Source organism: Rutilus rutilus, assembly GCF_951802725.1.
Source record: "Rutilus rutilus genome assembly, chromosome: 10".
NCBI classification, from domain to species: domain Eukaryota; kingdom Metazoa; phylum Chordata; class Actinopteri; order Cypriniformes; family Leuciscidae; genus Rutilus; species Rutilus rutilus.
The window spans coordinates 18,533,793-18,555,149 of NC_140215.1; positions in this window are offsets into that span (position 1 = coordinate 18,533,793).

Below are 21,357 nucleotides of genomic sequence, written 5' to 3' on the forward strand. Positions count from 1 at the left end.
GAAAACTCCTGTCTCTTAAAGGAACACGCCGACTTTTTGGGACTTCAGCTTATTCACCGTATCCCCCAGAGTTAGATAAGTCCATCCATACATACCATTTTCACCTCCGTGCGTGCCGTAACTCTGTCTGACGGACCCACCACTAGCCTAGCTTAGCACAAAGACTAGAGGTAAACGGCTCCAGCTAGCATACTGCCTAGAGCCCTGCATGGGGCAAAACATCCAGCCCTAACCGAGACCTGGCCCGTGGTGTTCAAGCCCTAATCCGGCCCCAGCCCGAAAACGTCTGCAATTTTTCAGCCCGAACCCGACCCGAGACCAACATCAATATCACTTTGAGCTCTCTCTGACGCGCGCTCTCTGATGTGTGCTGTCTCTGCTAGATGCACACACATACACACACACACACACACACACACACACACACGCTACTAGGTACAATTTTATTATAGGCCTCAAACATAAGACCACCACCGACAATTATGCCCACAAATATTAATACAGACTGTCCATTACAGAGAAGCATAAGCATGCAGTAGAGAATATTATATAGCCAAATGTGATTCAGCAGTATATAAAGATTTACAGCCTACCTTTTTTTTTATGTCAAGTAACTTTACTGAAGAACAACGTTTCAAAGAACTCTTCGCCAACTGGCTAACGTTAAATAATAATAAAAATATAATAAAGAAAAAAAAAATCCGTTGAACTGAGTAGGCTCATTCACTGTTTATTCGCGATCGTTGTGAAGAAAAAGAATAGCATCCACTGTTGAAGGCTCGGTAATCAAATCAAAACTCTTTCAAAATGCAGCTTTTCCTGAAGTATTGGGAACTTTTAGTAACTCCTTACGCTCCAACTTCTCCCTGATGCTCTGCATGGTCAACTGTCACCTAATGCGTTACTTGCGTGATCGCATATTGCGTTGCATATTTATAATATTATCAGTATAACAATATTTCATACAGTAGCCTGTGCTCTGCACGTATATTATGGGCACGATGAAAGGAGAAAAACTAAATGAGCCTGAGTCCGACCAAAACCCAATCTGTAAATAAATAAATAAATAAATAAATAAAAAATTGACCCGACTGCTCCCAATAAGTCACAGTATGCTAGCTGGAGCCGTTTACCTCCAGTCTTTGGGCTAAGCTAGGCTAGCGGTGGGTGCGTCAGACAGAGTTACGGAGATGAAAAAGGTATGTATGGACTTATCTAACTCTGGGGGATAAGGTGAATAAGCTAAAGTCCCAAAAAGTCGGTGTGTTCCTTTAAATTTGCCCATACAGAGTACATGTTCTGTGACTAGAACTATTCAGTTTCCTTCATTACGTCAGATGATAATGAGATTGAATTTATGTTGAACATGGTGAACATGATAAACTACAATACAAAAGCTGTCTTCTAGTCAACTGAAATATAGTCTACTTAACTTATTTTAGGTCACAAGTCATCAACAAACAAATCCATTGTCAGCCATTTCATGATGTGAAGCAAAAATGTGTAAGATAAATGCGCAAGTTTACAGTTGTTAAGGCCATTGCACACTGAGTCCGAAATTTTCGTATGCGTTTTTTCGTGTTCGTCAGCAGTAAAATTCGTCACGCACAGAAACCTTGCACACTGAGTCCGATGCGTATTTATTAAACCTTTGCGGAAAAAAACGCAAAAAACACTAAATGGATTCGTCAAGCAGTGAGGATGAATTTCTTGCCCTCTTTCTTCTTAAAAAGAGAAAAAGAAAGAGGAAATATTGGGTCCATCCAATCCTGAGATTGCGCCGAGAGGAAGGAGAGTTTCACCTCCTTATCAAGGAGTTGCGAAATTATCCCAAACGATTCAAAATTTACCTCAGAATGTCAGTGGAACAGTTTGATGCTTTGCTAGCGATACTGGAGCCACATATTAAAAAGACCACCAATTTCCGTGAACCAATCGATCCTGAACAGAAACTGGCAGTATGTCTATGGACGACACACACACACACACACACACACGCGGCCGACAGAAGCGCTGGGCAGACAGAACAGCTGTATACAGGTTATATTTTATTCAGTGTCTTTGTAATCCGTATTTTGTTTTTCATACAGTACTTGTGCTGCGAGGCGAAGTGTATCAACTTGTCAGACGTCATTCTGGATTTTGTCGTTCGCTTGTACGGTGGCTCTGAATTTTCAAAAAACCTCACAAAACACTGGCTGTGGATGCGAAAAACGCAGAAAATCGAACCCAATCCGATTTTTTTTTTTACGGACGAAAGTTTCGTAGACAGTGTGCAAGAATGATTGACATAACATGAGGTCGAATTTTTTTTTTAACGTGCGAAAATTTCGGATGCGAATTTCGAACTCAGTGTGCAATGGCCTTTACTCTTTTTTTATTTATTTTTTTAACTTATTTGGAGTATACTGTAAAAAGTCTGGGGTCAGTATGATTTAAAAAAATAATAATTATACTTATATTCAGTAAAGATGTATTATATTGATCAAAAGTAAAGATTCATCAAAGAATCCTAAAAAAAAAAGTTTCCACAAAAATATTAAGCAACACAACGTTTTTTTTTTTTTTTTTGAGCAGCAAATCAGCATTTTAGAATGATTTCTGTAGGATCATGTGACACAGCTTCAGCTTTGCCAATTTAAGATCTTTTGAACATTTTGAAGTGTTTAATTCAAAATACAGAATATTATCTTAAATCAAGTCTTAAAAATCCGTGTATCATTCGTTCAGTCGTTTTTTTATTTAATATTGAAAGTAGAAAAATGAGAAAACAGTTCCTTTTTCGATTTTCATTTTTTCCAAAAAAACGAAAAACAAGAATTCAGCTTGAGTTTTCGTTTTTCGTTCTGATGTAGAAAAATGTATAAACAGCTGGAATATTCGAATTTTACACGTGGGTGGGAATGAAACGCCCCTTTCATTTGATTTGTCAGCCGAAGATCAAACTGTCCCGTCATCAGTTCTTCCTCAGTTCTGCACTGCAGAATAAGAGTCCTCGCGTTGTGATTCTTAACGCGTTTATTGCAACTACATTTCATCTTTTTTTTTCATCAAATAACCAGACTAACATGGCTCGACACAAGCCGTACTGGGAAAAACACTAGACAGGGCTTTCTTCTGTGTAGACCAGGAGTTCTCAAGTGTTTGCTATTTTCCTATTTCCGAACTGTAAAGTCACGTTTTTTTTTTATCACGAACCACGCTGTGTTTTATTCTTAAGTGACTATATAATGCATTTTACTTAAAATAATCTAAATGTTGACTTTGAAAAGTAGGTGCGTCAGAAGGCTATTCACTCTATTTTGGTTCATTTTTGGTGTGCGCCAGAAAGATGTTCAAGGAGACTGAGACGCGCTAAAGCAGCGCATCATATTGTTTTCTTTATTTTCCAAAGGCATGACATTTTGTAGTCATTTTGAATTTACACAAATAAAAATATAAATGTTACTGTTTCGAATGACAGAGTATTAAACGACAGAATATTATTATTTCCCCTGCTGAGCAACAAATCCAAGTGATGTCGCCGGCGCATCGCTCGCTCACACAGCATCTCTAGGCTATTATCAGTTCACTTTTGGCATGGCTAACATCGCAGCCTGTTCATTATTAAAATAAAACACAGTCAACCAAACATATAAAAAGTTATTCTGCTTAATTTAATTGGTCTGTTGTACATTATAAAGGCTGTGCCGCACAGTAGGCTACTTGCTGTTATTCCAAACTCATTTCCCTTGCTGTGAAGATGCTGATTTAGCCTATACGTGTATTGGGACTCGACTTAAGTATAAAGCCTTCTTTACATTACTAGTTAGCATCCAAATGTTACATTGCAAATATGGAAACTTTGGACCGAATGAGAGATGCGCGAAACCAACGTAGGTACAGTTTCAGTTTCGATTCAAATAAATTCATTTAGGCTTGGCGTTTAAAATTGGCTAAATGTTGTTTATAATAAAGGACACAATAGGCTATTTTTATAAGCTATTAGGCTATATTTTTATTATACGTGGCTACTTATTTTTCATTCTTGTTGTTTTCTGAATAGGCCTACCATTCATTTAAGGATTTGACATAGGCTACAGTAAGGGAAAGTCAAATACGCATAGACATAGCCTATATGTTATTAATAGTGTTTATAATGTTAATGTTGCATTTTATTTACCGATCTTTTACACTATTTCTGAATAGGCTAATAATAAAATGCGTTTGTTTCCCTCTCAACATGACCCGGTGGGCTGCGTACAAGCGCACATCTTTGAGATATAAATTAATACATTTTAATAAAACACAAGGCCTACATCATAAAACTCAGAAGAGTGTGTATTTTAATATTTCTGTTGTTCTCTGTTCTCCGGTTGTTAGATAGTCAGTCTGAATGTCATGCGTTTACGTTAATATAGAAATATTATATTGTCAATGCATTATTCTTTTCTTTTTGTATTAGTGTTAAAAATATTACATTTACAACTAATTATATTGATTTATATCTTCATTTATTATTTAAAAAAAAAATTACTGGGCGAGGGCGACCATGTAGGCTAACAGCCGTCATTTAGGCATACCCAGCTGATGCAAAGCGTAGGTGAATTTATATCTACACAGAAGAAAGCCCTGTCTAGTGTTTTTCCCAGTACGGCTTGTGTCGAGCCATGTTAGTCTGGTTATTTGATGGGAAAAAAAGATGAAATGTAGTTGCAAAAAACGTGTTAGGAATCACAACGCGAGGACTTTTATTCTGCAGTGCAGAACTGAGGAAGAACTGATGACGGGACATTTTGATCTTCGGCTGACAAATCAAAGGAAAGGGGCGTTTCATTCCCACCCACGTGTAAAATTCGAATATTCCAGCTGTTTATACATTTTTCTACCTCAGAACGAAAAACGAAAAATCAAGCTGAATTCTTGTTTTTCGTTTTTTTGGAAAAAATGAAAATCGAAAAAGGAACTGTTTTCTCATTTTTCTACTTTCAATATTAAATAAAAAAACGACTGAACGAATGATACACGGATTCTTAAAGCCCCACTAGGTAGGAATTCCGTTTTGGTCAAACAACGACCCCTAGAGTCGCTGTGGACTACTTGTATTTAACGTTACTGTCATAAATACCACTCACGCAGAGCAGTCTCTTCACTCACGGCCTGATCCCCGGATCCCTCCCCCTGTATACCGGTCCCTGTTCAGTCGGATGGAAGCTGTAAAACGAGTGGAAATAAGGTGTGTCCCCTTTAAGAGCTGCGCGCGCCCTGTTTAACTGTCGGCAGTCGGCACTGCCGACTCGGCAGTCTGTATTGTATGTGCGCCTCGAACACCCCGTAAGCGGGTTGTTTCTGTTTGATGCTCATTCTTGTCCTATTTTTGTCTATCAAGTAATGCTGTGGACGGTAGAACGTGTGACAGACAGTTACACGAGTTCGATTGGGGAATAAACACAACGCGTTACAATCGTCGGACATCGAACAAGCACAGCTAGCCTCCGAAGATGTCTAAGTTACTAATCCATCAACAAGAACGATAGGTACTTTTTAGCTCACACCAACGAGTGAAAGCTTGTCCGAGTGATATACAATAAGCAATATACTTACAAGTCCAACAGCATGTGAGGACGTGTTGGGGGAAGTGAGGTAGCCTATAAAGCAGTCGAATTTTGTAGTTCTTTTTGTGCTCGGGTTACTACCCGAACCCCGAAGTTTAAAAGTACGATTAAAAGCGATACAGACCCCGTCAGGCTATGGCAGACGTGTCATTCAACCTATTGTAAGTCGATGTGCCATCACAAGAGTCTTGGAAATATATTATGAAGGTTGAAAAGTTACCTGGTGCTGCTTTAATATCATACACAAATTTGCTTTAAAAACATATTTAAGGATGTTTAGATATTCACCTACTGCATGAAATAATTTAGATGAACAGGACTGGTGAGGCCTTTAGTGACTTCAGTGCACCATTAAGGATGTAAGGTCATCATCATCAGGAACAAAAACAAAAAGATGCAACACATATAGACTTGATTTATAGGTAAATGACACTTTCAGAGTGCACAGTAGGTCATGTGATCTGCCTGTGGATGCTAAGAAGGGCAAGTGAAGGTGGCAGAGAGGATTATGGGCCACAGTTGTGGCCCCATAGTGGCCCATAAAGAGGAGTTAATGGCTTGGTGTGGAGTGAGAAAACTCCTGTGCCACGAAGGCTGTGAAAAGCGATGACTTTTACAGCGTGCTGATCCACAGCCTGTCCCACACTCCCCTTTTCTTCCTCGGCAGGGATTAGCAGGACTTTCTTTAGGATTTATGGCAAATGAAGCGCTCTTAATGACGCCACAGTAGTCATCTCATGCAGATAGTGCCACGTACTTCGTGTGAAGCCCAGGCCGAACGTGCAGCTCTGAAACTCCCTCGGCAGGAGCAAAATTTCCATGGTGTGAAGAAAGATGGCTGCAGAGAGGGCTGGTCTCAGGCAGAGAGAAGAGGCTACTCAATGTCACATTGAGGAGGAGGATTACAAGATGGTAAAAAAGTGTGTGTATGTGTGTGTATTCAGGCTGGTGACTGACTATGAGTGTGATGACCTGGGCAGAGTGTGGAAACTGAAAGAAAGGATGCAGCGACAGGAGTCAAAACACATGCAGCCCCCCTGCTGAACACAGTCCGAGAGCAGGTGTTGATCTTTCAAATAATGATTCAGACAAAAAATGTATTGTCACTGTATCTTACTCACTGATCCCTGTTTTGATGCAAGTGCATATTACCATGTCTCTGCATTCATCTTTGATGAATACTGTTATTCATAACAGTTCAAAGTTAATGGCCCATGCAAAAGGACATGGCATGTTTTAGACCGTGCAGGAAAAGGTGACATTATCTTTTTTTTTTCTTTTTTTTTTCCTTTATGGGGAAAAGCTTAGAAATGGTAAAAGTTATCAATTTAATATTTTAATTTATTTTAAATATCTATTTTCATCCTGTTACTAAATGTATAATAATAATAATTGTTGTCGTTGTTGTTATTAAAAAAAAAACCATTCTTTATTCTTTATTCTGAAAACAACAACAACAAAAAACATTGGTTTCCTTAACCAAGCCCTTGCTTTAATTGAGTCCCATGATATGATAAGCCCCCTAAACCAGTGGGGCCAGTTGCATAAACATAGTTAAGACTAAGTTAAGTTAAGACTGTGTCTTAAGAGCCAGTCGGACCAACTAACAATTAGTTAGAGCTAATCAGTCTTACTTTTCAGATTCAAATTAGACCTAGATTTCTAGATCTAGATTTTTATGTAACTGACTTAAAATTAGTTATGACCAGTCTAAAAGAAAAAAAAAGAAAAATTAGATGACTAACTTGTAAGACTATAGTCTAAGCAGTTTATGCAACCGGCCACACTGTTTCCTAACCCTGATCCTGGAGGCACACCAAGGCTGCGTCCGAAAGCTTAAAAATGCTGCCTTCGGATGCATTCAAGGTAGGAAGGCATCAAGGCACATCCGAATCCAATGTTATAGCTTCACTTCCTGTCTCCTGAGATACCTTAATCTGATAGAATTTTGAAGGCAGCATAGATGTATCCTGTACTTTCCATTCTGTAACAGTTGAGCTAAAAAATAAAGATGGCGTCTTAAAGTTGTGTTGGTGGTCTGTTTTTGTGTAAATGTAAATTTTTGACCAATGTTTTCCACTTCTGATGTCTTTTCTAGTGAGAAATTACTATTGTAGTAATCATTAAACCACTACGCTGCCTCAGAAGTCTGTCCAGAGTCAGTTTGGTGAGGTTCCTTTGTGCGCAAACGCTGCCTACAAAGTCACTGCCTGATAAGGCAGCAAGGCAAGTCAGCTGCCTTAAGTTTTTGAACGCAGCCTAACACTACTCATTTTCAAACTTTTTCTAATCAAATTCAACTCATCAACTCAGTAGAGACTCCAAGCCCAGAAATGGATAGATCAGACATCCAAAATATGCACTGTTGGTGTGCCTCCAGGAACAGGGTTGGGAAACACTGCTCTAAACCAGTGCATGTTGTACATTTCCATCCAGGACAGTTATTATGTAGATGACAGTTATAGCAGCAAAGCATTTATCGTGAAATTACCACCCTGTAATGCTTTCTGAGCCCAGGGCTTCCGTGATGAGGGCACCCTGGTGAAAGTGAAGCCTTGGATTACTCCGAAAGCCAAAGCCCTGTCATCTCACCTGTCATGCATGGCCAAACACAAAATATGGAGTGACTAGTGCTTCAACACTTTCTAAAGGGTGACAAAAGGAGAAGGACTGTGTTAAAGCGTTAGATTTACAGAGTCAGAACTGCAAGCAAACAAGGGAGGCCAATGATGTGACTTATTTAATCATCTTTCAGTATGTCTAGATATTCCTTCTAAAAGCATAAAAAGGCAGTGCAAAATGTAAATATTTGTCTCTTGTGGTTTTACACAGTGGGATCTGACATATTTTGTATTCCCTGAATTAGATGTGAGAACCGTATTTGAGAATTCTTCATTTACACGGTTGGTGAGGTAGAGGAATATAATTATCCAATCTTTAATTAACAGACATTCTTTGGTATTGAGAGCAAAGAGTCATCATTTTCTAAAAAAATAAATCATTTTCAACAGACAATAAAATGTTGGAATTTAACTTGATTTTAATTAGGGATACATGATATAGCCCATATCAGTTATTGGCTGAAAAATTGATTCGTATAAGTGTCACGTCTCTGTTTGAGTTTAGTTCTGTGATTTAGTTTTCCCCTGTCTGTTCCATTAGTTCATATGTCTCACCTGTGCCCTGTTAATCACCCCATTTATTATCTCGTTAGTTTTGCCCCAGCTGTGTCTAATCTCCCTGATCTGTTTCCCAGTGTATTTTAGCCCTGTGTTTTTTTTTTAGTCTTTGTTGAGTCGTTGTATTGTCTTCATTGTTGCTGAGCCTGTGTAAGAGTTTTCTGAAGTTCCTGCATTCCTAAGTTCCTGAGTATTCCTGTAATCTGAGTTTGTGAATAAACCAGCTGCATTGAAATCCTGTCTCCTCGTCTTCAACCTGCAATACCCTGACAATAAGTTGATACAATATATTTAATTGTGCATGTTCATGTCATCATAATGCTCACTTAAAGTTAAAGGGATTCTTCCCTTTATACCTTAAATCTTTTTTTTTTTTTTATGGCAATAATGTAATAATACTTTTAAATGTAAAGTCAATTTTAGTAATGTATTCAGACAAATAATATAGAATTTTAATATTAGCAGTTAGCAACTGTTATTAGCCATAACATTGATTCGATTGATATTGTAAAGAATTTTAATTTCATTGCATCTCTGCTTTTAATGTTGGTTGAACCTGTATAATTAGGCTGTTTACATCTGGTTGTCATATCTCTGGATGTCAGTTACTTTTCATCTTGTATTAAAAGCCACAAAAATAAGACATAGAACATAAAATGTATGTTCAGAAGAATAAAATGTAAAAGGTACTGATAAACTAATTATACCGACAGTCATGACAGAAGTTACCATGATGTTACCGTGACGGCTCATCAGCATTCCTCTCATGATGTCAACTCTGTCACCTGTTGCCATAACAGCCATCTGTGCTGCACATCAGCACCCGACAGGTTTCAGGAACATGATCTCAAATTATTAGGACCTTGAATAAATAATAATAAAAAGAATATCCTTTATATCATTTCTCACCATTGTGCTATTCCAAACCTATAAGACTTTCGTTCATCTTTAGAAAACAAATGAAGATATTATAGACCTTATTCACAGCAGTGCCATCTTTGGTTTTTAAAAGGAATGAAAGTGAGGCTGAGGGATAGACACATACATACCTTCAGTGGGTTGTACTGTTATTTAATGTGTTTTTGGATTGTTCTGGTGATGAAAAACTGCAAAAATATTTCAGTAGACAAAAAACTCCATATGAGCTGTGGAAAGTTATGTGATCTAGGAGTTTTATACAGCTTTTTACAGCGGATGCCATTGAAAACATGGTAAGTCTATGTCTATCCCTCACAGCCTCGTTTTCATACCCGTCATGGTGCTGCTCTGAATAAGGTCTATTAATGAAATCTGAGAGATTTCTGTCCCTCCACTGAAAGTCTATTCTCCCATGTTTGCTTTTTTATGTGATGACCAGATAAAATTTAGGCTTTTATTCAAATATCAAAATTGATCAACGAACAGCTCAACCGTAGTTGCTTGACATGCGAGAACAAACCTCAAGTGTCCTTGCAGAAGCTCAAACGTATTGGTCTAAGACACGAGAATTAACCTCATTAGCTGTGTCCCAGTTCAGAGGCTGCATCCTTCGTAGGACTCAGACTTCAGAGGCTACATCCTTCAAAGTCCGTGAAGGTCAACCAAGCATTGTTAAATGGGACGGTCCAGCCTACGGAGGGCTGTTCTGCCATTGATGAGTGACAGTAACATTTGTACTGACTTTTTAAAAAGTTAAATTAAAATGTCTGAAAACAAAACAGGGTGCACAAACTATCTAAATATGTTCATCATGGTCCATTTCTGTATATAAAAAAAAGAGTATAAACTATATATAGGCCTCATTGCATCTTAGTAAGATACAAGTCAACATTTGAACCGCTTTACATTTTTTTATTTTTACATTTGTAACATTACATATTCGAGTAAGATGAAACACAATACTTTCATTTATAAGTGTAATGCAGCAATTCCTTTAAAAAAATCCTGTCGTCACTGGTGCGCAATACATTTTGATGTAGGCAAGGCTGCGAAGGATCCATCTGTTCTATCCTTTGTTTCATGGTAAACGAAGGACACATTTGGAGGATACATTTGAAGGAGCCTTTGAATTGGGACAGCCTTCATTGTGCCGCTGTGATGCAATCAGCCTTCGAAGGATGCAGCCTCCAAATTGGTTCACTCAACCAATTTGTTTTTAATTTTTTAAATTTTTAATTTTTTCTCTTTTGTGAGTTTCTTTGTGTGCTGTTACCTTCATTTGTTTTGATTTCTGAAAGCCTTTCACAAAGAGACAGGCAGTGCGAGCCTCAACAGCGCAAAAAGACCTTGCTACTAGAAATACACTATCCATTATCAATTGCTGTTTACGATGAATGTAATACAATCAGAATCATTCTTGCTTTTCAATGCTTCCCTAGTTAGTTTTTGTCACTGAAGTTTTAATCAGGCTACTTGTCCAGTTTTCTTTAACAATTTTTTTATGAACGTTTTTAAGCATCATCAGAGTTTTGGATTAATAGATTTTCACAGGGACACAGGGACAGAAATCTCTCAGATTTCATTAAAAAATATCTTCATTTGTGTTCCAATGATGAATGAAAGTCTTTCAGGTTTGGAACGACATGAGGGTGAGTAAATTATAACAGAATTTTTTTTTTTTTGGTGAACTAACCCTTTAATACAGTTAGAAACAACCTTGATATAATGCATATTGCATAATGTATTTAATATATAGCATTTATTTTATTTTATTTTTTTATTACTTTCTACAGTCCTCGGGTATTAAAAATGAAGTCCACAATTCTCCTTATGCCCCTGAATGAGTCCTAATTTGGAGATATTAAGGTTCTTCAGATAGTGGTAAAATGCTAATATCTCATGACCTTTGGTATACTGAATTATCTACAATATAATAACCTTTGCATGTTATGAAGGTAATGCAGTTCACTGAATTCACTATTACTCTTTATTACCAAAGCCTGGAAAATTCAGTCTTTTCTTTGCTTTCTAATCTTAATGCATTCTCTTTTGAGTATGTAATAAAAGTTCCTTCTTAAAAGGAAGAAGAAAACAAGAATCATTATTATTAAAAGGAAGCTCCAAACCAGCTAGGATTTGCTCAAGGCTTATCAGATTCTGTGCTGATGTCTGGATTGACTAATTCTTGGTCTGAGCTGGTGAAATGACATTTTTGCATGGGCAGCCACTCGCTAGCTGTTCCCTCTGGAAGCAGCCTGCGCATGCATATTTAATATTGTCAATACACATCAACTTTAATGGCTTGCTTTGAAAAGAGAAATAACTTTTTCAGCTCCTTAAGAAAAGGGATGTACATCCTACTGACATCTAGAAGCTTTTTCCTGTGCAATTAATGTCAGAGTGTACAGATCACTTTTGTTGATTAATGGATCACAATTTTACCAAATGTAGAGAACTTTAACTGCGTTTTTATTATTTTAAGGTTTAATAATTATTTATTAAGTTTTAAAGGTGACATATCATTGAAATTTGCAACGCAATGGCAAAGGTTTGAGCAAAGCATGCAAACTGTTCTGTCGTTGTCTGCACAGACGAGATCAAAACACTATTTAGAGTCTCAGCCTCAGATGAGACAAGAGAGCAGTGGATTAATTTTATTTTCAATGGAAATCCCCTAGAAACAGATGAATCAATGTAACTCCACAACAACTACATAAATGTATCTACTAACCATTCAGAAATGTCCAGATGCAGTCTAAAAGTTGCAACCTCTTCCTGAGTCTTTCTATAAGGCTGCACTCCGCTTCTGGTTATTTCTGAGAATTTGGATGAGTAAGAATATTCACGTCTTTTGTTATTGTATCCAAAACTTGTGTAAAGGATGACAGGGGCAGGGAGCAGCAGCTCATTTGCATTTAAAGGGACGCACACAAAATCGGAGCATTTTTGCTCACACTCAAAAAGGGGCAAATTTGAAAACCTATAATAAATGATCTGGGGGGGTATTTTGAGCTGAGATTTCAAAGACACATTCTGGGGACACCATAGATTTATATTACATCTTTTGAAAAGGGACATAATATGTCACCTTTAAAAATAATAACAATAATAAATTGGCTAAGAAACTAATTATCAGTAACTAATTTAAATATAATTTATTTGCAGATGTCACTTGTTTTATGTGTTATGTAATGCAATTACATTCATGAATATGTGGCTAAAGCTTTTAAAGGTTTTGTGTGTGTGTGTGTGTGTGTGCATCAAATATGTGTCTTTGCTCTCAAAGCAGAGGGCTGTTTTCCGTGTTCGTCCGCTCATCTGTGCCCTGAGGGCGGTGTAATTAACCCTCTATCGATCAGCCGGTGTACACCCCTTGGTGAGGCGGCCCGTGATAACTGCGTGTTGCTGGGCTTCCATGTGTGCTCTCAATTCATATTTAATCGATATTCCATTAAAGTTGTGTTTCTACAGAAGCCCAGAGTGATCTGAGTGCGGCGGTTAAAGCAGCCAATGTGGTGTTGTTATTTTGGTTGAAAAATTCAGCAAGTTTTTAGGTCTGTCCGGTCGCTGTCCTGAGTCGCCAGACGGGGAGAGGATAATCCTACAATGTTGAGGTGTACAATGACTAAATGGTTTAGCTTCCCAGTACTTGAGTGAGCTCTGAACGCATTATAGTCCTTCACGTCTATTGCGATCTCAAAACTAAACTCTGGAACAGTCTTCCTAACGTTGTCCGGGAAGCAGACACACTCTGTCAGTTTAAATCTAGACTAAAAATACATCTCTTTAACCTGGCATACACATAGAAAATTATATATTCCTATTATTCAGATCAGTTAAAGGATTTTTAGGCTGTATAAATGAGGTCAGCCGGAACCGGAAACACTTCCTATAACATCCGATGTACTCGTTACATCATAAGAAGAATGGCATCTATGCTAATGTTAGTCTTTCTGCTTATTCCAAAGTTTACTGTAATCAGCTGGATCCAGGCAGATGGTGGACCTTCGCCTAGACACGACCACAACGCATGATAGTCACCTGGATCCGGGTAATATCCAGACCAGATGGAGGACCTGCACCTAGACACGACCACAACACATCCCTGAAGTGTCAGCAGAGATTGTGTCAACTAGACTCTCCCCTGTGAAGGCCTCATCGACACGACAGCCATCGGCACTGATCCTCAACAAACCCATCTCCATACCGGCATGACTCCGATCCTCAACCAGATGGAACTGAATATTATATTGATTGTTCCAAACCAGTCTGACTTCTGACCTATAATGCTGCCTGAATCATAATCATACACTGTTCGTTCATTGGCCAAAGGAGAACTGGCCCCCGACTGAGCCTCGGTTCTCCCAACGTTTTTTTCTCCATTCTGCCACCTGATTAGTTTTGGTTCCTTGCCACTGTTGCCTTTTTCCACCTTTGTTGCCATTGGCTTGGCTTGCTTAGTTGGGGACATTAAATTTAACAATTAATTTAATATTCATCAATAATATTGATCTGCCTGCATTGACACTATTATACAAGAACTGAACTGAGCTGGACGATGACATCACGGTTTACTCCAGAACGGCTATACCATATATATATATTTATTTGAAACTTTTTTGCATTATTTTCCTGTTATCTCTGTAAAGCTGCTTTGAAACAATCTGTATTGTAAATAGCGCTATATAAATAAATGTGACTTGACTTGAGGTGACTGAGGAAAGTATTGGATGGTCAAATCCTGAGGCCATCGATTAGGAGTTTTGCTGTCGCTGCTGTGGCCTTTCTCTGTCAGTGGTGACAAATTAGACCCCTGTGGTAAATATACGGCCCTTGCGGACATCCATAGGCAACGTTTGTAGAGATCAGAGGAGGTTTTTGCTGTGTTACCTAATTATTATTCGATACACAGCATGCAGCGGGTGTGGAAAACTCAATACCAACCAGACCTTTTTGCCCAGACGGCTTTTGCCCAGTATGTACAGTATTAATATCTTTTCTTCTGTCTATCATCCAAAACACCTGCTCTTTTTCAGTATTCCCTTAAACTCACTCCTTTTCTTCCTCTTACCTGATGAATTTATCAGTAAACGTTGTCTGTATGACAGAGCTGCATCCATGTTGTAGTAGCATGTCTTGTGTATGGTATGCTCTCGTGACAGGAGTTGTCCGACAGCAGCTGCCCCTGCCAGGCTGTCACAGAGCAAAGATGAGGAGCAGCAGTTTGGTAAATGATTAAATGCTCCTCGCTGTACTGAATACAGAAGAGGCTTCTCTCCCTCTCTCACACGACACTGCATATCAGAGAAATGAATACGGTTGAAGCTGTTCCAAGCACTTTTGTGTTCTACTCAGAGATTGACAAAGTACACAACTTCCTTACTTGAGTGAAAGAACATAATATACTACTGGTCAAATATTACTCCGTTACAAGTGGTAAATGTTGTAAAGACCGAGTAAAAGTACAGAAGTACTTGTTTTTAAAAGTACTTAAGTATCAAAAGTAAGAAAAGAAAATGTCAATGCATTGTTTTATTATTGTTACATTGTTTTATGTAATACTTACAGTAGCCTACCTTATGCCTCTGAATCTATGCCTGCCTACCCTCATATCAATATCAAACTTATTTCTAGAACACAGTTCCAGTAGTGGGATTGAATGTGAGATTGAATAAGTGCACTCAATAACGTCCACAATGGACACCCAAATGGCTGTTCCCTCAAATAGTGCCCTATTTAATTTTTTTGGGCTTTTAGTATGAATAATGTTAACCTTACTGTTATCTATAAGCTAGTGTGCTCCAAAACAATGACAAAATTCGCATTTAGAAGACCAAACCCAACGCTGAAAATGAAAATCAGGTTGATGCCACTACAGAATTGTAGTGGAGTAAAAAGTATATTATTTGTCTTTCAAATGTAGTGAAGTTAAAGTAAAAAGTTTCCAGAAAAAATAATACTCAAGTAAAGTACAGATACTCAAAGTGTACTTAAGTACAGTACTCAAGTAAATGTACTTTGTTACTGTCCACCTCTGGTTCTACTGTACATACTGTCTTGAATTTAGCACTGAGTATGGATAAAGATTTCCAAATTTGATTCTGATTCACATGCTTTCGCCCCGATTCATTTTGATTAATTTGGGTATCTGTTACAATGTATATTTGTTTCTGACTGATTCAAACCAGTAACTCATCTTTTTTAACTATTTTTTTTCAGTATTATTTATATGCTATTATAGTATTTATTAACAATTTGAATAAGCTTTTATTTGAATAGTTTTAATACATTTTTTGTTAAAGTGTTATTAATTATTAGCCTTCGTTTTTAGCATTATTTTACTTTTATTGCAGTTTTTAGTACTTCAACTTTATTTTATTTCAGCCTTTTTTTAGTCAATGAAAACAATTCTTTATAGTTTTTGTTAATAACACCGATTTAAAGATGGACCATTGGTCATGCATGATCATGTTTTTGATCCACTAAAAAGGAATTGAGTCATTTATTCATGATTTGTACTACACTGGTTCTGTTTTGCGTTTGTTTTTGTGTGCAGCCTGTTCGGTAAAACCCAACAGAAAGTTTTCTTGCCATTATTAGAGTACACAGTCTGGTTATTGCATAATATATGATTCTTAAAATGTGATTTATTTTGCTTAAATTGGCTTGACTCAAAAGCGTAAATCTTAATAAAAAAAGGCTTTTGCTAAACTTCTTTTTAGCTTGTAGGACATTGACAGTGTCCTTGTTTTAAACATATTGGACAGAGGTCAATGACTCTTAGACATTTTTGAGACTTTTTTTTCTAAACTTCCAGAACTCAATTTCTTCAATGGGAGGTCATTTCAAAAGTTGTTAGAGCTACAATAAGATATATTGGAGTTCAGGTGGGTCTTTTCAACTTGTGAAATTGAATTTTACAATCCTAATGAATTAGTAACAAGTCATTTATCAACCATTTACATAGTGGCTTATGCAATATTAATACCTTCTGAATAAGTTATTAACAGGAACTTGTAAAAATGGTTCTAGGAGGCTCACTGCCATTGTTAAATAATAAGGAAAAGCAGAGGCAATGACAACTTCTGCTGAGCAATGTGAAAGGTGGGTGATAAGTCTGATCTCACAGGTACCAAATGAGAGCAAAAATGCATGTGTAGACAAGAGAGAGAGAGAGAGAACAAAATTGAACCATGTACATTATATGAACATTTCCTCAGGCCATTTGTCACACCAATGGTATTACCTCCTACCTCAAAAAAGACTGTGAGCCAGCAGATGATGTTGCTGGAGCTGGTGCTTGAGGCTGGAGAGGCAGACTTCTAGCAGAAACACTCTCACAGGAAAAAGCAGAGAGAAAAGTGACTTCTTGAAGAACAAACTTGCTCGTCTCTCACTCAGAGACACCTAATCTAACCGTATCCACCACAATTCCACACTTAATACATGGAAGACTGTCATTTAGTCAGCCATATCAGGGCTGTCAGGCCATCTGGAGATTCCAGTCCTTCTTTCCGAGGGAGGGCAGGGGGTGAGGATTAGGATTTAATGTGATTGGGATGTCAGTGATGGCATCTCTGGCTTATCGCCCGGGCGTCTGCCGCAGGTGACATGGCCGACAGTAATGAAAGTCTTACTCTGGCGGAGAAGAGGCCATCAAACCTTAGAGTCAGACCTCTATCTGATTTAGAAGAGAGCTGTGGAAGAAAAACTCAATGCCCAAACTACAGGAACACAGAGTGCACTCTGCTCTATGTACTGGTTTGCCATTTCTACAAGGAATCTATGTAATTTTTCACTGCCCAGCTTGTTACAGACCCCATTAAATAGTTTGACAAAAGCACAGATGTCATGTGTTGATGTATTTAGGGGTCAAGCACCGAAGGTCCATAGGCACCTATTGCATTCTTCTTCTTTTTTCTTCTTCTTCTTATTATTCCGCTTCTTCTTCCTCCGCTTCTTCTGCTTTTGAATCTATGGCAGCCCATAGAACTTCTTGCGGGAAAGTTATGATATTTGGAACACAGATCTTTTACAGCAATTTTGGAGTCTCTAACTCAATCGCTCTAGCGCCACTAAATGTCCAAAGTTGCACTTATTTTTATGCTAATAACTTTTTAACCGTAAGGTCTAGAAACAAAATCCCGCCCGTGAAAATTTAACAAGATCATCTTCAAAATTCAAAATGGCTGATAAGGAAAAACTTTGGTATTGTTCGACACTGCATGCTGCACCAAATCTAAAGAAACCAGTAATTTGTGATTTTTTTCCCAGTTTCACCAAAATGGAATTGTATCCTCTTCAGACCATGCCAGCAAAAAGTTATGGATTCCATGTTGATAGATGAAACCATTTTTGTATACTGCATCAACAAATTTGGTGGCATGATGCCAAAACGACTCTGAGGCTGTATCTCTGCAATGCTTTGACATATTGACACCAAGCTTTGAGTCATTGTCACCTTACTCTGACATCCCATATCAATTTTGTAACAGTGTAACAATTAAATCATATTATTAGTGAATGTATTTATGAATTTCCAGCCTTTTTGCCAAAAAATAATCTTTGTATGTCTTTAATTGGTCATTGTTGCAGTTGGTCCTGGTCCCAGCCATGCTGGCATGACTTGTCGTGCCTTCTTTGTGCTTGGCCCCTTATTATGTAACTTATTGAAACCATATTGAAATTTTTTTTTCTTTTATTTTATATTGTTACAAAATAATTCCATTTCAAATAAATGCTGTTCTTTGAACTTGTTATTCATAAAAGCATCCTAAAAGTAAACAAGTATACTTTATCACATTTCCACAGGAATATTAAGCACCACAACTGTTTTCAACTTTGATGTTTCTTGGGCACCAAATCAGAGAATAAACTCTGAAGGATCAGGTGCTTTGTCTCAATGAATAAATTATATTTTAAAATATATGCAAATGGAAAATTGTGATGATATTTCACAATATTGCTGTTTTACTGTTTTTGATTAAATGAATGCAGCCTTGGTAGCATACAAGGCTTGCTTCAAAATATGAAAAAAAACTAAAAAAAAAAAACTAAACCTTTTGAATGGTAGTGTATATATAAATTCCTTAAATTCAATTCCTAAATTTAAATAAAATTTGAATGAGGTAGCAGGATACAGAACTGCAAATTTTAATTTGAATGTTGTCACAGTTATCTTTAGTTTCACTTTCATGGACTTTCAATTAGTTTTCATTCATCACATTCATTCCTTTGTTTAATTTTCCCGCCACTCATCATTAACCATGGACACTAATCATCATCACAGATGCTCATCATTCAGTTCATTACCATCATATATTTAAGTTCCTCACTGTGCGCCTTCAGTTGTCGGTTGATGTTTGCGTGTTGTGTGTGTCAACCTTTGTTTCATGCATGCTCTGTAACACTTTCTGTCAGTTCCTGAGTTTATTGTATTATTAAAATCACTTCGTATTGGATCCTGTGTACCTTTGTCTTCATCATCATCTTCATCTTGTGACATATGTAAGTAAGTAGAATTAATAATTTCTACTATAATTTGAACAGGAATCCTTGTCTTGACAAAGACTTGTTTGAAAGTTGTTTGACAGCCACACAATTTGTATTAACCGTAGTTTATGTATTTCATCATATTTAAATAACAGATTTTTGTAGACCATGTGTGGAATTTTTTTTTTCCCATAATGCATTACCTTTGAATTTATTTAAATTTCAATTCAGTTAATTTCTCTTCCTGTCACATCTATTCCAATTTCAATTCAACCTACGGTGGGGTGTGGCCAATTCAAATCAAATTTACAATTAAAAGATCAATTTCTTTTTTTGCTTTACCCTGACAGCTTCCAAATCCTAATTTAGACTTCATGAGGCCTTTAATTATTGCTTAACTAGAAATGCAGTAGTTAAAATACTCTTAAAGGTGCTCTAAGCGATGTTGGGGTGAAGTCACTTCTTGTAGACGTTCAAAGTATTGTCAAACAAAATGGAGGTTAGCTCGACCCTCCCTCCTCCTCATCCTGTCCCCTGTTTATCATACACATTTCTCGGTTACATCAAAAAATAATTATAAACTTGGTTGGGCATCGTAAGTTGAGTTGTTTGACTGAGTTGTAATACAACTAATTAAACTACTGAGACAGAAAAGAGAAAGAAAAGAGTGTGTCAGGAAGTCCTCTCTGTCTACCGGTGCCAATTTGGCAGGATGAAACTGATTCCGGCAGTGGGTAAGATTTGGTGGAGGTGGTTTTCTATCCACACCTCTCTCCCACTGTCTGTGACAGCCAGCCATCTCATTACCACACACACAACCACTGCCACAAATTTTTGTTGTCTTTTTTTTCTTATATAGTGCTAGTCTCCTGTTTGTGCTTTTTCCACTCATCACAGTTAGTATGCTTTCTTCCAGGTGATCACATGATCCTTCTCTCTATGAACACAGGAGGAAAACGTCCACAACACTTTACCTCTCAGTTAAGTTTGGAGTCACTGGATAATGGGAATGGGAGAAGGTTTCTTATTCTTTCAAATATACAAGCTCTGTTTCCTTCCTAGTGATACCAAGTACATTGCTAGATTGTTTTTTATTTTAACTTTTAAAAATTAGGCTGTGACCCAGTAAAAGTTTACTGATAAATTAATGTCTGATTATTATTTAACAATCTGAGAAACAGATTATTGAATTCTCTGGATTTGATAATCGTGATTCTTTAAACAGTTTCTGAAACTGGGGTTTGTGAAGAATTGCAGAGGGTTCATGAGTTGATGAGAAGCTAATAATGAATTAAATCAATAATTAATGTCAAATGAAAAATAAATGTACTAAAAAAATAAAAAAAATAAAACACTTAATATAAAAAAAAAAAAAAAAGTATTTGTTTACCTGCATGTCATGTGACCATTAACCGACATCAGAGAACTGTGAACATGCAAATGTGTTGTTCAATTATCAGAATTTAAACTTAGAATCTCAGGGGGTACTTTTGAAGTAAATGTTTTACGTCAAAAATATGTCTCTGATGTCCCCAGAGTGTGCATGTGAAGTTTTAGCTCAAAATACCACACAGATATTTTTATATAGCAAATTAAAATTGTCAATTTTTGAGGGTGAGCAAAAACGCACTTTAAATGCAAATGAGCTGCAGCTCCCAGCACAGGGGGCGGAGCACTTTTAGCCTTTTATGTTCAAGCCGTCACACAAAGATGGAGAGACACAAGAAGTGACAACATGTAGACAACATTTCTGAATGGTTATTTGATGAATTTGTGTAGCTTATGTGTAGATATCTTCTAGTCATTGATTAGCATATTCTGTCATGATAATCTATAAATCGCGTTCCCGGGGGCGGGGTTTATGTACATTTTAGGGTTGGTGATGTCACTAACCCGGGAGGAATGTCGTGTAGTGCCTACCATCCGTTTGTTGTAGTCCTTAAAAAGCAATTTCTTTAAAAGAAAATATCTCCCTTTGTTTTGAATTTTGAGCGTCGTGACTTCCCAGCAAGCAAAGATGTCAAAACACAGCCCAGACGTCTAGGCTAAACCAAGGCTGAATTTGGGCTGTCAGTGAAAATCTAATAGACGTCTAACCATAGCCCAAGAATAGACTAGTCATCAATTAGACAGCTATTAAACGACTACATGTATACGTCTAATAGACAGTGAAT